At 39.3% G+C, this 8,982-nt stretch overlaps 1 protein-coding gene and 1 long non-coding RNA gene across 6 annotated transcripts in view; both read right to left on the bottom strand.

The window, feature by feature from the left end:
- Positions 1-8,978, bottom strand: part of LOC308190172 — a 28,292-nt gene extending 19,314 nt beyond the window's left edge. Inside the window, exon 1 of the long non-coding RNA XR_013946969.1 lies at positions 6-8,978. This is a non-coding gene — a long non-coding RNA (uncharacterized lncRNA). The remainder of the gene's footprint in view (positions 1-5) is intronic.
- Positions 1-8,982, bottom strand: part of CELF2 (CUGBP Elav-like family member 2) — a 567,685-nt gene that overhangs the window by 302,019 nt on the left and 256,684 nt on the right. The gene's annotated exons all lie outside the window — the stretch shown is intronic.

The raw sequence follows: 8,982 nt of genomic DNA, 5'->3' as shown, positions 1-8,982 counted from the left end.
GGAACCTCATAAAATTCAACAAGAAGTGCAAAGTCCTGAACCTGGGGAGGAACAACCACAGGCACCAGGACATGCTGGGGGTACCCAGCTGGAAACAGCTCTGCAGAAGAGGATTTGGGGTCCTGGTAGAGCCCAAGTTGACCATGAGTCAGCAATGTGCCCTTGCTGTTAAGAAGGCTAAGAGTATTTTTGGCTGCATTAGGCAAAGTACTGACAGCAGGTCAAGAGAGGTGATCCTTCCCCTTTGGTGAGGCCACACCTGGAGTGCTGTGTCCAGTTCTGGGATCCCAGTAAAAGAAACACTTGTACATACTGGAAACAGTCCAGTGGCAGGCCACCAAGATGATCAAGGGACTGTAGCACCTCGCTATGAGGAGAGGCTGAGGGAGCTGGCACTGTTCAGCCTGGAGAAGAGGAAGATCAGGGGGATCTTATCAATGTCTATGAATGCCTGAAGGGAAGATGCAAAGAAGATGATGTCAGGCTATTGCCAGGATAAGAGGCAATGGGCACAAACTGGAACACAAGAGGTTTGGTCTGACATCCAAACATCAGGAGGCACAGCTTTCCTGTGTGGGTGACGGAGCCCTGGCACAGGCTGCCCAGAGAGGCTGTGGGGTCTCCTCCTTGGAGATCTCCAGAAGCCTCCTGGATGTGGTCCCAGAGGTCCCTTCCACCCTTAACCATTCTGTGATAAAACACCAGATCAGTCACATGCCTAACCTACGCTGTAGCAAAAATACTAAGAGAAAGCTCCTCCATGTCAACAAAACACTCCTAAACCTCTGTTGCTGGGCTGTTTCTCCAGAAGCAGATGTGTATACACATTTTTTTCTTTTTTCCCCAAATGTATATTTACGTCTCAACCTATTCCTAACAAGTTTCGTCCTTTCCACTGACTTTGTAAATAATGTTATTCTGATGATCTTAAGTGCTTAAACATCACTCAAACGAAGGGTACACACAAATGACTAACTTGGTGAATGAGTATTTTGAGTAGAAAATGAAGCTGGGGGAAGGATTTGTATTTTTAAGGTTGTCCCTTTTGCTGTTTCTTACATCGGATTGACCTCTCAAAACCCATCCATACCGGTCCCTTTCTCTATCTTCATTCAAGTTGCCATTCAAAGTCTCATTTTTTGAGCAAACCCAAGAAATACTATTCCTGTGTCAGTCAAATCTTCTCCCCACACCAATGTAAATTTAACTTAAACCAGTAAGATATTGCAGCGCTATTAAGTGGAACAGATAATGAACCTAAATAACTGCTCAATCTTATTAGTGTAGCCCTCATATACCTTCCGTTTTTCTTCAAGCCCTGCTGCTTAGCATTCATACTGCCTGATTTGAGACTAAAATTAGATTATAGGAATGCGTGCTTTTTACAAGAGGTCTTTTATTTGTTCCATAAAGTATTTAGCACTCTTTAGGCACTATATAAATAAAAATAATCACGATCTTGGAATTCACCTTCAGGAATGGAAATGAAGAGATCTGAGTCCCTTCATTTCTGCTGCACATTATCCTCATTGGGCACGTATGGATGGCAAGGCTTTGTAAGACAAGTTAAAAAGAAGCTTGGAAGTCTGGTAAAGGTGAATAACAGAAAAAAAAAGTAAAAAAAAAAAGTGAATGTGTGTCTAGTTTCAGAATTTTACAATAGGGACAATAGGGATTAAAAATAAAAGCCCTACCTGACTTTTAAGATAAAGATCTGCTGTCAAATTTGTCAAATTCATTAATGTTTGTGAGAGATGCTAACGATTGCTGGTGAAAAATGGTGGTGGGTTCAAAAGCCAGGTCATTGAGTAAAATCACACTCATTTTAAGATGAAAAAGCTATGTATAATTAGGAGCCATTTCAACACTGTAAGCAGTGATTTCTGAAGGCTCTGCACACCGAAAACAGCTACCTGCCTTCTGGGTCAGAGCTGTATCAAGTCCAATAATCACTTTTTCTGACTTTCCCCCTCCTTCCCAGGGTCTATATTTAGGACTTAAGTACCAAATATTGAAAGTTTTTGAGGTTAAGGATGCCAATGTCCTCAAAACTCCAGTAGGCATCAGTTTATGTCATTTGCCGCTTTAACACTTCTAAAACTCAGTCTGCTAGGACTCACCTTAAATTAAAGCTATCATCAGGTGAAACATCTAGTCTACGCTATTCCCCCAGGCTCTGCTTTCAGACAGCAGAGAAAGAAAAACAATTCCCCAAGGTTACTCACCCTGTCCTGAGATAACGCACCTATATCTCTTCATTTCTCCCCTGGTTCTTTAGACTGAGGACGCTTATGATCGCTAAATTTAGGCAATGTGAATCTTACAGTTAGTACCTTCATAATTTTTGAATGCAAGTCATCAGTAAGCACATATGGATAATCACCTCTATGCTCCTTAGACTCCTCTTAAGATTTTAAAAATATCTCTTCAGAAAGGGATCAGATTGCACATAAGTGCATATTAAGATTAACATCGGCTGTAAAAAATATATATATATATTTCAAAAGGGAAGTAAAACGACAACAAAAATGCCGACAGCTACCAGAAGCAATAACTCCATGTCACATTTTCATTATATTAAAGCTTTACTTAAAAACAAAAATCAGAATAGTAAAGAGACAACACTTATATTATTCTTTCAGAAAAGCAGATTCACTTATAATAATATCAAACCTGTTACTATCCCAAATAATTACTGTTGTTTATATTACTGCACCTCAGAAGGACCAAACAGCATCAGGGCATTCCTATACAACATGTATAATAGGCAGTCCTGCCTGCAGTACAGAAAAACAACTCAAAGGTTGGATGAAAGTATTATTTATAAATAAGCATCTGAGGCATAGAAAAAGGTCAAATGTAAGATTTTTTAGTGATTAGTTACATTTGAGTCTCAATTTAAAATAATGATTTTCTTCAGAAAGTGGCAGGCTTCGAAATTATGAAAAAACTGCTCTTTGAGACAGTTGACTCCAGAACATTAAATATTGAGGGTTGGAATCTTTTTCTTTTCTTTTTAATGATGTGGTTTCAGAAAAGATACAAGATGATATAATTTCCAAAGACTAACTCTGGTTAGCAGCATACAGTTTGACATTCAAGAGATTTTAATGTTATCAGCTACCACTGCCTGCCACCTGGGATGAGCAACATTTTCTTGACCTATTATTTATATGCCTTTAAATTAAATTGAGTTTTGAGAAGGGATTTGGAAGTAGAAAGCAGAATGTCTCCATTTGCAGAGGGGGTCACAAATGGACTACACCAAATCCCTGCTTTATATAAAGATGAATAAAACTTTAGCAAATCTTGTATCAATGTAAGGAAAATTCTGTTGTAGACCAGGAGAGAGAGACGTATAGTGTCAGTGGATGGGTGTTCAAGCCTGACATCACTAGCAAAGCAGCACTGGTGACATGAGCGGACATCCATCATATACGAAGCACAAGAAGAAAAAGGTATAACCTCATGTTCTCAGAGTGAGAGAAATTGCTAGGCAGAAGAGCTCAACCAGAAGGGGAACAAAAGACCAGACAGAAACTAACCCCAGCTCCTTTGTCCCTGCAGTACTCGTGAAGACAGCAACCGATCTGGATTTAGTCCATACCCCTATTACTGTCAGAAAAAAAAAAATCCTTTTCATTTCATAGTAATTAAAATGCTCATGGATGTTTTATTAACTCACTCTACAGAGCCACATAGATTTTATAATTCATCCAAGCACTTACAAGTAGTTACTTGGGTTAGGCTGTCAAGACAGAAATGATTCAAAACCTTGTGTACTTAGCTCCTTGGAAGACATATCATTCCCTAACACAATAGTATTAGAAAGACTGCTGACAGTTAGTGATCAAGAGATTTCATTTTGCTTGTCATATGGTGGGTTGTCAATTCTTCTTTTTCCCTTTAGGTAAAAGCTTAGTTGCATTAGATTTAAATAATGGTGAAGTTGCAGGTTAACATTTTTCAGAAGTACCAAAGTGACTTCAGTACTCAAATTCTATTTTGAAAACGCTGTAGACATGCAGGAACATGTCTCTACAGTAAATGAAACTTAGACACCATTAAACAAATCTATGGAAGAGTTAAGAATCAAGCATCAAATCAAGAGGGCTTAAAGTTTGTACCCTACTCCAGACCGCTGCCTTAAAATATATGAAGACTACAAATTATTATAAGAGAAGCTAACGATTTAAATTTCCACGCTGAATGTAACTTTTTGGCACATCAATTTATCCTCGCTGTTATATTCTATTGCAGATTTCCTCCCACCCTTCCAAAAAAAAAAAAAATCAATAACAATTCTAAATGGCCTTTACCTCAAAATCCAAGTTTTACTGAGTTATGCTCAAGATTTAAGCAGGGGCTGCATAGATGATCTTTTTTTCTTCCTAAGAAAAATATCTATGCAAATTATTTGTTGATTTTTTTATTTTTTAATCAGTAAATAAGAAAAGCCTGGAAGAGGAAGTGACCATTTAAACTTTAATCCCCCTGAGTAAAATGCAAAATTGAACAGCTACATAAAAAACGAAAAGTAAAACAAATTTTACTTCTGTTATCATTACTAACCTAGTATTAAGTAAATAAATAATCCATGTGGTTATTCTATATTTAAAATATTTGTTCTTCTTTAAATATAAAGTACCTTTCACAGAAACAAACAGAAGAGGCTAGAGACTGAAATCATTCCTTTGATATTGAAGCAGAGCGTTTTCTCATTTAAGCTCCAAACATCATCTCCCTTGTGCCCGCAGGGCTTTGCACTGTGCATGAGCACTCCACCTCACTATATTACATCTCCCCGGACATTGTACCGCTCCTCTCACTGGCTTGGCTCAAACACTGGTCTATGAAGGGGTGGTTGCTAGCTTGGTTATAACAAGTCTTTAGGAGCTTATCTTCATTCATTAATTGTTCTGCATCATGCATAATGGTTTTTTTCTCAATTTAAGGTATATATACTTTTAATAATCTCAGTTTGGTCTCCTATTGCATGTGCTGAGTATATAACGTGGAGAGCAAATACAGTTTGAAATAAGACTGCCATAGCAGCTATAGAACATCTAAAAGAAAAAAAAAAATAGGCCAGACCTTTATTAAATTTTAAAGTATGCCTTCGCTACACTCTTGTAAAGATCCAAATAGGGTATTCAAATCTCTAGAGATCACCAGTATAATTTCTTTATCATGTTCCATTTAAAATTTAATTATGTAGTCTACAACAAGAAATATCTGAGTACTCTAAATAGGTCATGCAATGAACAACTTAATATTATTATAAAGTTTTCCTTGTGAAGATCCTTTCTTTGATGTGCTGTTGCACACAGAAAGCCTTTCTTCGAAAAAACAGTATACATTCACAGATATAATACTGTCATTTAATATAAAAATTGTAAGGCTTCTTTATCATATTTAAAGTTTAAATTTTCAATTCCTTCTCTAGTCAGAGCTTCTTAAAATCATCAGAAATAACTGGTAAATTAGAACTGACACAATATAATTGTAGAGAATATTGTTATATCTTTCTATAGGCAAAGTTAATCTATTAGGTTTCCTTCTAAATGATGCCCACTAACTCAAATTTTTCCACTTCTTCCTATGAATGAAACACGTTCTTCAGCTGCAAAAAGTAAGATAATTTCTTCTTGCTTTTAGATAAAATCATTAGAAACCAATCAGCAGTATTTCATGGAAAATGGCTACACTAAAAATATAATATAGCGTTTTCCAAGACACTTTGTTATATTTGCTTTTTTATTTTTATTTTTTAAAAGCACATAAAGACCCTAATCTTGGTTACTATACAAGAGAAATCTTTGCCTGTAAATTCTGACTACTTACATAGCTTTCTGGTTACAACCCCTTAACTTCTCTTTAGTAAAACAACTATGTAAAATTCAGAACTTTGATTTTCTGCCCCCCCCCCCCCCCCCCCCCCCCCCCTTTTTAATGGCAACAACAACAAAGTAATTTCACCAGTGCCTAAATCTCTCTGGCTGGCAGACAAAATACTCCAAGTACAGACGCAACTGCTCACACATGGCTTCCAATATGAAGACCCTTTCACCAGGTTTACAAATGTTTGAAATGTGTTTGATCAATCTTGGGACATAAATATATCCATGAGCCATTACCGCCCTGAGAAAAGGCATCATGTTTGGCTGCATAAGTGAGAGCTGGATTTCTAGAAATACAATTTTTTTTTTTTTTTTGCCCCATTGGACCAAATACAACTAGCAGAGTAACTCTGGAAAAGTGGTTATTAATTTCATCATTTCAAGGTGCAGCAACTAAGATTTTATATGATATAAAGTAGCTTCAGAGTAGGGGTGTGGTAGGGAAGTTGTGGCATGGTAGGGAATATTAGACAGTTTCACAGTTACAAATTAATAACAACAAAATGGTTCACTTAAAGTTTCAATGAAGAACATAAAATATTATATTAATACATCATAAGAGAAGATTAAAAGCCGTAGTGAACGGCTTTCTTAGAGAAATGTGAATTTCTCTAAGGTGAATCCCAGGTGAATCCCAGAGAAGAGCTGAGGACCAGCCAACCTGCACACAGCTGTAAACATTTATTTTAAATCTAGACAAGATCATTGGTTTTAATATTTATAACATAATTACATTGCCTTGTGCACAGTGTTTGTACAATCTGATTTTTACTTGCGACATCTTGCCACAGTTGAAATTAAAGCCTTGTGGTAATAATTCAAAAAACACATTTAGGCAATCATTAATGGCAAGTATGAAACTGGATGTTTATTCTAGCACCTGGATCTCTCATTTTAACTTTAATTTAAAGTGGAATTCATTTCAGCAGTACAAGGACTGCATGTTTCCAGTGTATTAGTCATATAATACCTAACCAATTAGGGGCATGTAGTCAAACTGGAAATATTTTAGCACTAAAACCAGTAAAAAACATTCCAGATCAAGGAGACAGATCAAGGAACGGCTACTCTGTTGAATCTCTATTTCCTTTTTCTTTGTATTTGAAGAATTGTGATTCTTTTGCACAGAAAATGAATAAAATCTTGTTTTAGGTAGGCTTGGCAATTGGTCAGCACTTCAAATGCTTGGCAAAACTTCACAATCATATTTTTGCTTGCACAATCAAATGATGGTAAGTAATAAAAAGAATCTAATGAGTGAACAACCGATATAAATCAAACAAGTTTGTAGTCACAGAACAAGGTAATACATTACAGGGAGTGGGATAAACGTCACATTCAGTGGAAATCTGCATTTATGCAGCTTATCAATACAGATGAGTCAATGCCATGCAAACCTCATGAGGTTCAACAAGGCCAAGTGCAAGGCCCTGCACCTGGGCCGGGGCAATGCCAAGCACAAATCCAGGCTGGGTGGAGAATGGATGGAGAGTAGCCCAGAGGAGAAGGACCTGGGGGTTAACGAGAAGCTCAACACAAGCCAGCAATGTGCGCCTGCAGCCCAGCAAGCCAACCGTGTGCTGGGCTGCACCAACACAGCGTGGGCAGCAGGGCAGGGAGGGGATTGTCCCCCTCTGCTCTGCTCTCGTCAGACCCCACCTGGAGCCTGCGTTCAGCTCTGGGGCCCAGCACAAGGACAGGGATGTATCAGAGCGAGTCCAGAGGAGGCAACGAGGATTATCAGAGGCTGCAGCCCCTCTGCTGTGGAGCCAGGCTGAGGGAGCTGGGGGTGTTCAGCCTGGAGAAGAGAAGGCTCCGGGGAGACCTCCCAGCGGCCTGCCAGGGCCTGAAGGCGGCTGTAGGAAAGCTGGGGAGGGACTTTTTGTGAGGGAATGTAGGGCTAGGACAAGGTGGAATAGCTTTAAACTAAAAGAGGGTAGATTTAAATTAGCTATAAGGAAGAAATTCTTCACTCTGAGGGCGGTGAGGCCCTGGCGCAGGCTGCCCAGAGGAGCTGTGGCTGCCCCATCCCTGGCAGTGCCCAAGGCCAGGCTGGATGGGGCTTTGGGCAGCCTGGGCTGGGGGGAGGTGTCCCTGCCCATGGCAGGGGGTGGCACTGGGGGGGCTTTGAGGGCCCTTCCCACCAAAACCATTCTGTGATTCTATGATTTAACTAATGAACCCCACACACTGTAAAGGTAGCCATTTTTTTCTGTCTTGGAAGCAGAAATAAGTCACATGTATTACTATGCTTAAAGAGAACTGACTTTTATCTGAATTATTCCTTTAACATTTACATGAACTACAACATTGCTATTTATCAAAGGATAAAAAACCACCCCAAACCATTACCTCATTAAAACCCTCCTGCACCTCGCAGAGCAAAACTGGTGGCAGAAGATGCAAGAGGAATGAGAGAACCATTTCTTCTTGCTCACCAGGCATCTCTGTTACGTGACAGGGTACCATATCAGTTTTTTTTTTTCCCTTCTCTCCACCCTTTTCTTTATCTGCATAATAACAGCATTTTAGCACACCCTCTGACAATATGTAGGCAGGTCTCTCTTCAAAAACCTCTGTCACAGCCTGGGAGTCACGTCTAGTTCTATTATTTTATGAAAAGCTTTCCCAGCATAGAAGAATTTGATCTAAGCTGTTCTTCTGCTTTCCGAATGAAAATGCCTTAAGATCACAGTACTTTTTTCTCCAACCTCCAAGTTTCCCTTCCTCACCCCTCTGGTGAAATTTAAAGCAAAAGCCATGCCACCTGCAGTGGGTATCATTGCACAGCTGGCAGAAAGCCACAGCTGGGATTTTTCTTTCTCAGGTACACAACGGAGCTAAGCCTCAAAACAACTTCAATGTGTTGCTGCCGTAAGCTGTGGAGTTTTGGTTGCTCCAATATTTCATGGTCATATTTCTCTCTATGGCATGCATTACGTGTTCTCCTCCCGGCATCCACAGTTCTCAGCATCCCAGCAGTTTTCTTTAGGAAAAGGATCATGTTCTGGCTCAAAAGGTCACGCATCTTCCAGCAGCTGCCAGCCACTGATACCCACAGTCAGTTCAGAGCAACTTGCTT

The sequence above is a fragment of the Anser brachyrhynchus genome, assembly GCF_964034855.1.
Source record: "Anser brachyrhynchus genome assembly, chromosome: 1".
Taxonomy (NCBI): domain Eukaryota; kingdom Metazoa; phylum Chordata; class Aves; order Anseriformes; family Anatidae; genus Anser; species Anser brachyrhynchus.
Note: the sequence above shows the minus strand (reverse complement) of the source record. Positions and strands in the feature narration are given on the sequence as shown.